Source organism: Molossus molossus, unplaced genomic scaffold (genome assembly GCF_014108415.1).
Source record: "Molossus molossus isolate mMolMol1 unplaced genomic scaffold, mMolMol1.p scaffold_m16_p_7, whole genome shotgun sequence".
Classification (NCBI taxonomy): domain Eukaryota; kingdom Metazoa; phylum Chordata; class Mammalia; order Chiroptera; family Molossidae; genus Molossus; species Molossus molossus.
Window position 1 is genome coordinate 107,917,839 of NW_023425401.1, and position 6,841 is coordinate 107,924,679.

The 6,841-nt window shown below is 48.2% G+C and overlaps 1 non-coding gene across 1 annotated transcript; it reads right to left on the minus strand.

Annotated features, from left to right (window-relative positions):
- Positions 1-3,654: 3,654 nt before the first annotated feature.
- LOC118620594 lies at positions 3,655-3,783 on the minus strand. Its single transcript, XR_004957494.1, has one exon.
- Positions 3,784-6,841: the final 3,058 nt, after the last annotated feature.

Genomic DNA, 6,841 nt, shown 5'->3' on the forward strand with positions numbered 1-6,841 from the left:
TTCAAGGAGCATTCCGGCTAGCAAAGGCTATGTTCCTAGAAGTCAGTGTTTCCTTCCCTCTGACCCCTGGCCACAGGCTGCCCGACCGTGAACATCATGTTCCCCATTCCTAGGGGAGCCAGGCAAGCAGAGTCTGAAAAGCTCCAGGTAAATTCATTTCCACCAGTGAGGTACACTTCAGAGCACACATTCTGACCTGTGGGTCATCAGCCACCTTCCCCTTCCTACAGGTGGAAAAGAGAGGCTGGGTGAGTCCCAAGGGTTTAAGCTATCTTTTCAGTATAAAGCAGTTAATTAAGTACTTCTCTTCTTAAACAATAGGACATTCACTTCATATTTCTCCTTCCCAGAGGGTCGTTTTCACAGAACCATCCACTCTTGCATCCTTTGCAACCAGGGAGTGTCTGCCAAAGGCTGGAGGTTGGGTTCGCTGCCTAGAGCGGAGTTGTCAGTGCAAACAGAATGTAAATGCCCAGGCTTCACTGAACTAGTGTTGCTGTGCAGCCACCAGGCCCGGCAACCACAGGCCCTGAAACCCGGAAGTGGATCCAGCAGGAGGGTGGTGAGTGGTGGGATCAGGGGCACTAGGAGGGGGCTGCTCTGGCAGCACAAGCCGTGGACCCTCTCCTGGGTACTGCCCTGTGGGCGGAGAGGCTCGGGCAGGAGAGGTCCTGAGCTGGGAAAGGCATCAGTCGTTAGGCTTGTTTGTATAAATCATGGAGTAGCTATGAAGCAGCTCCCTAATTTACTGAGGAACAGAAAGAGCAATGATAAAGAGAGTGATAAAGTGGATCAAAGATTCAAGTATTACCCTGGCCAGTTTGGCTCAGCGGTTAGAGGTTGGGCCCGCGGATCAGAGAGACCTTGGTTCGGTTCCCGCTAAGGGCGCGTGCCTCGGTTGCAGTTTGTCCCCGGGCCCAGTTGGAGTTGTGTGGGTGGCAACCAGTCAATGTGTCTGTCTCTCTCTCTTCCTCCCTCTCTCCCTCCCGCTCTACCTGAAGATAAATGCAAAAATGTCCTCAGGTGAGGATTAAAAAAAAAAAAAGATTCAAGTATCACTGCTAATAAACATTTCTCGGGAGGGAAGGACCCAGGCTGGCCTCTCACTCTCTCAGGTGTTCATTGACGGCTTTTCATCTTCTCACCTGGGGATTCTGCAGCAACGGCCTGGACAGGGCATCTGATGTGATAGATGCTGAACTGCGGGATGTAGGGGAGAGGAGAGGGAATTCGGATATGCCAGAACATGTGTGTATCCTGAGGGTTCTTTTTTTTTTTTTGCATTTATCTTCAGATAGAGCGGGGGGCGGGGGGGTGGGTGAGAAAGAGAGAAACATTGACGTGAGGGAGACACATGGAGTGGTTGCCACCCACACGACCCCAACCAGGGCCAGGGACAAACTGCAACTGAGGTACATGCCCTTAGCGGGAACCGAACCCGGGTCTCTCCAGTCCACAGGCTGACACTCTAACTGCTTAGCCAAACCGACCAGGTCCTGAGGGTTCATTTTATGCATCAACGTGACTGGGTCAAGGGATGCCCACATCGCTGTTAAAACATTTCTGGGTGTGTCTGAGGGTGTTTCCCGAAAACGTTAGCATTCCTTGAGCTGGGACACTGATCCCTCCTGCCCTTGGACAGCAGCCCTCCTGGGCCCCGAGCCTTGGCCTCCGGACTGGAAATAAATTACCCCTCGGGCTCTCCTGGGTTTCCAGCTTGCAGACAGAGGGCATATCCAGGGACGCCTCGGCCTCCATAACTGCAGGAGCGCATTGCTACAATAAACCTCTAAGATCTCTCTGTAGCCTGTTGGTTCTGTTTCTCCGGAGAACTCGACCATTTCCTGAGAACCCCTGGTACTCCAGCTCCTTTCAACAACCACAAGCTTTATTTGAGGGAGAAAACCTTGAGATGTACTCTTAGCTGAGTGAAGAGGGTGACCAGATTTGCCCTTCTATTTTGGCATCTCCCAGGCTTAGTTTCACAAGTCGGCTTAAGGACTACAACGTCATCAGTGGGGCAGAGAAAGGAAGATGGCGGCCTGGGGTCCTCAAGCTCCCCTTGCCCACTGGCTTGTCCATGGTTGCAAACTTGTCTCCTCTCTGGGACACTGTCCCTTGTGCCAACTTCCAAGGAAGGGTAACTCCTTAGGTTTCAAAGTCACTGACATCAGCCCTGGCAGGTTTGGCTCAGCAGTTAGAGCACTGGCCTGTGGACCAAGGAGTCCCGGGTTCGATTCCAGCCACGGGCACATGCCTCAGTTGCAGTTCATGCCTGGCCCTGGTTGGGGTTGTGTGGGTGGCAGCCAGACGAGACGCGTCGATGTTTCTCTCTCTCTCCCACCCTCCCACTCTGTCTGAAAATAAATTAAAAAATATCCTCGGGTGAGGATTAAGAAAAAAAAAAAACACAAAGTCACCTACATCCTCAGTACGACTGGAAATCAGAGGCGGGGCTTGGTGGAGGGGAGGGCGCCGGGGCCAGCTCCCAGACCCCTCAGAAGAGGCGCCAAGTGTTAATGTGGGGATCGGAGTCAAATACTTTGTATTATATAGTTTGAAGGCCAATTTGCTCTTATTAATGAGTTTTCAACATCCTTGCCTTTTTCAAACCCATCCTTTTGCCACCATTTTTATTCAGACTTAAATGCCAAACACATACGTACACACACATCTTCACTCTCTCTCCCTCTCTTTCTCACTAATCTCTGAACATTTGTGCTTTATACCTATGTAAAGTTTAGATAAAACATTACTTTTTCTCTCTCCAGTTTATTCTCAGCCTACTTCAAAGAGGCATTTCCTCACCTTCTTTACAAGTCTTGACACAGCAGACGAGTGAAGTTCATTGGCTTCTCCTCAGTTCTTAATGGCTCTAAGGTACTTTCCTCGTGTTAATAAATGTGCGATCACTCGGGTGACTGAGTTCACTATTCAGCAGTTCTAATGCAGCCAGCACCTACGGCTGAAAACCCTTCATGCAGAAGATGTGGCTTATGTTGGAAATAATTGCAGCATGTTCTCGCGAATCTCAATGGGCAGCCTTTCAACCTTTAAGTGTAGATTTGATTACTAAAAATGGCTAAAAGTCTTTCAAAATAAAGCCCAGTGTTCATGCAGAATAATACTGTTTTGGTTTTTTTTTTAAAGCAACAAATAAGGTATTAAAACCAAGTTTTGTTGTTAAATCGAAGCTGGTAACGACATCACCAAGGCCCCTTTTTGTTCTTCAGCAAACTGCTCTAACAGGGAGGTGCTGGCCTCACCACCATAGAGGTCAGGGAGGGCGGCTGCAGGCCCTGGGACCCTCTGTGCTCATCGGTGTGCTGCCAGTGTTCGATGGCCAGGGCTCTGGACACAGCGCCTGTAGTGGGCACAGGCCTCTAGAACTGCTGACCTGACTACTGAGTTCCGTCAGACCTTTCTCAACCACCATTCCCATTGCCTTCTTTCCTTCTGAGCCCTGCCTCTAGATCACATTATGACTTCCTACTGTGGATCCAAAGACCTTTCATTAATCTCCAGTGCCCAGCTCCCTGCTCCCGCGAAGCCAGCTCACCGGTCCTGTCCAGTCCAATAATTCACTTTCTTTCCATGATCTTCTAAACTCGCGGGCACACTAACGTCACTTGGGAACTTTATATTATTTGTTTAGAATGTTGGGTAGTGCAGTGAGCCCTGTGATAGTCTCCGACTAGGGCTGCTCTCCCCAACCCTTTTTTCTAGGAGGATTGCATCAGCAGAGTCTTGCTTCCTCAGACTCAGCCTTCTTAGTCCTCTAGCACTTGGGGGAACTTTAAAAACATAAAAAGAAGAATCCAGGCCCCATCTCAGATGAGTGAAATCATGCCTGGTGAGCCCTGGGCATACACAGTATTTTTTTTTTTTTTAATCCTCACCCAAGGACATTTTTCCATTTTTTGCACAGATAGAGTGGGAGGGAGAGAGAGAGGGAAACATCGACGTGAAAGGGACACATCGAGTGGCTGCCACCCGCCCGACCAAGCAGGGCTGGGGACAAACTGCAACCGAGGTACATGCCCTTAGCGGGAACCGAACCCGGGTCTCTCCGGACCGCAGGCGGATGCTCTAACCGCTGAACCAAACCGGCCAGGGCATACACAGTATTTTTAAAAAATAAAAAATATATATTTATTTTTTATTGATTTTTTAGGGAGAGATAGAAACATAGATCAGCTGCCTCCGGCATGCCCCCCACTGGGGATGGAGCCCAAAACCTGGGCATGTGCCCTGACCGGGAATTGAACTGGGGATCTCTTAGTCCATGGGATGGTGCTCAATCCACGGAGCCACACTGGCTGGGCCATACACAGTAGCTTAAGCTCCCCAGGTTATTCTAATGTTCAGCCAAGAACCAGAGTAACAGTCTTCCTGCTATTCCTCAGGTCCCTGTCTCAGCCCCACAAGATCACCCTGGGGGTTCATTCTAAATGATCACTTACTGGCTAAAAATAAAATGATTGACTTAATTATTCTTGTTCATTGTTTTTATCCTGCTGTTTATTCACGAGGTTGGCTTGTAGATATTGTTTTTCTCACACAGTTTTTAATAACTGTAAATGTAAAGGCAAGAGCTGGCTTGATGTGCCTACCTTTGTCCGCATCCCTGACTTTGAATTCTGCTTGTTTGACCCAGTCTCTCCAGTAATGTGCCTGCCTTCCTGATTCGTTCTAATTCCTCGTATCCATAAAGCTGGTCAGCTTGCGGAGGTTGCTGCTAGAGGGAGGTCAACACATTATAGAGGTCAATCTGGTACTTTCTGCACCCCGCTTTGTTTTCAATGTCTGCCCACACATACCCCCATTTTCCCCACCACTTCCCTAGTTGCAGCCCCAGGCGGCCTCTCCTCAGCACCCAGCACAGGCCAGCAGGCTGCAAGTGCAGGAGCAGCCACCGCCCCGTCCTGAGTGAGGCGCACCAGCCACGCCCCAGGAACTGTTCACCTGGTCAACAATTCTCCTGCATCTACGCATCAGCACCTTCCTCTGAGGCTTGGCATACGTTTCAAAGCACTTTTTAAGACCATCCTCATTTGAGCCTCACAGCACCTATGCAAACTGGGTAAAACATGGATTAGCCTCACACTACGAATGAGAAACCAAAGCAAGATGTAAACTCTGGCCTCCTTCCTCCCTTTCTCATTAAAATAATCCGTGATCTTATAAAAGCATAAAGAATGCTATACACCAGCCCTGGCTGGTTTGGCTCAGAGGTTAGAGCGTTGGCCTGCGGTCCAGAGAGACCCGGGTTCGGTTCCCGCTAAGGGCACGTAACTCGGTTGCAGTTTGTCCCCGGCCCTGGTTGGGTCGTGCGGGTGGCAACCACTTGATGTGTTCCCTTCACATCAACATTTCTCTCTCTCCCCCTTCCTCGCTCTCCCTCCCACTCTATCTGAACAAAAAATGGAAAAAATGTCCTCGGGTTAGGATTAAAAAAAAAAAAAATGCTATACACCAGGTATTTTACATTACACAGAATTAACAGGGAAGAATAACCACCGAATGACCCCAGCACCCTAGAACCACCATTGTTATTTTGGTGTGTTTTCTTACCCTTAAAAAATGCAATCAACTGCATACTGTGTATTTAAAACAATATTGTATAGTTTTGCTAACACTATGTCAGTTTGAGTGGCTTTGGAGTAATTATAATATGGTTACAATGAGACTCCTTATTCAGCAATGATGCTTACCTCTCCAAGGGGCTTGTTCTGCTGGGTTGAAGCAACCACTCAGTAGGGCAGAAGCTGGAGAGAAGCCAGCCAAGGAAATGACCAGGAAGTTAAATCTTAAAATCTATGATTTTAGCGTTGAAAGTGACCTTACATTACCATCTTGTTCAATGTGCGTAGTAGAATTAGGAAAATGAGATCTCCACAAATTAAGTGGCTTGCTCCAAATCAAGATGGTAGAGAATCCTAGGCTAGGACCAGAATCCAGTTTTGAATCCCTGCTCAAGTGGTACAATTACTTATTATTATTATTTTTAAATTATTTTGTTAAACCTCACCTGAGGATAGTTTCCCATTGATTTTTATTTTTATTAAAAAATTTTTTATTGATTTTTTTTTTTTTTTTTTTAGAGAGAAAGGAACAGAGAGAAAGACAGAAACATCGATGAGAGAGAACATCAACTGGTCGCCTCCTACATGCCCCCCACTGGGGATTTGGCCCACAACCTGGGCATGTGCCCTGACTGGGAATCGAACCAGTGACCTCTTGGTGCATGGGTTGATGCTCAACCACTGAGCCACACCAGCCAGGTCCCATTGATTTTTAGATAGGGAGGAAGGGAGGGAGAGTGGGAGGGAGACAGAAACATTGATGTGAGACATACACATTGATCGGTTGCCTCCCACATGACCCAGACTAGGGCTGGGGATCGAACCCACAACCCAGTGACATGCCCTTGGCTGGGAATTGAACCCTCAACCCTTCAGTCTGCGGGCCAACGTTGTAACTGCTGAGCCACACCAGCTGGGCCCACTGTACAATCATTCATGGAACGTCCACATCCCTAACAGCATGTGGCACCATGAGGGACATAAAATGAGATGTGGCCCCCATTCCTGGGAGCTTCATTTTTAGACTGGTTTCGAGATTTCACAGCAAATACGGGCTTTGCTAATAAAAACAAAGCCACATAGCCCAGTGAGGTTTTAGCTGCTCTTCTGTTGGAAATGCAACCTGTCAATTTTCCAATCTGCGGCACACTGCTTGAGGCTCCTCTGATTAGACTGTATCTTTCTGCACTTAGTGGCTGGAAGGTCTCAGGGCTGAAGTAAGTTTTTGTCTTGAAGAGGCAATTTGACCAAGTTGA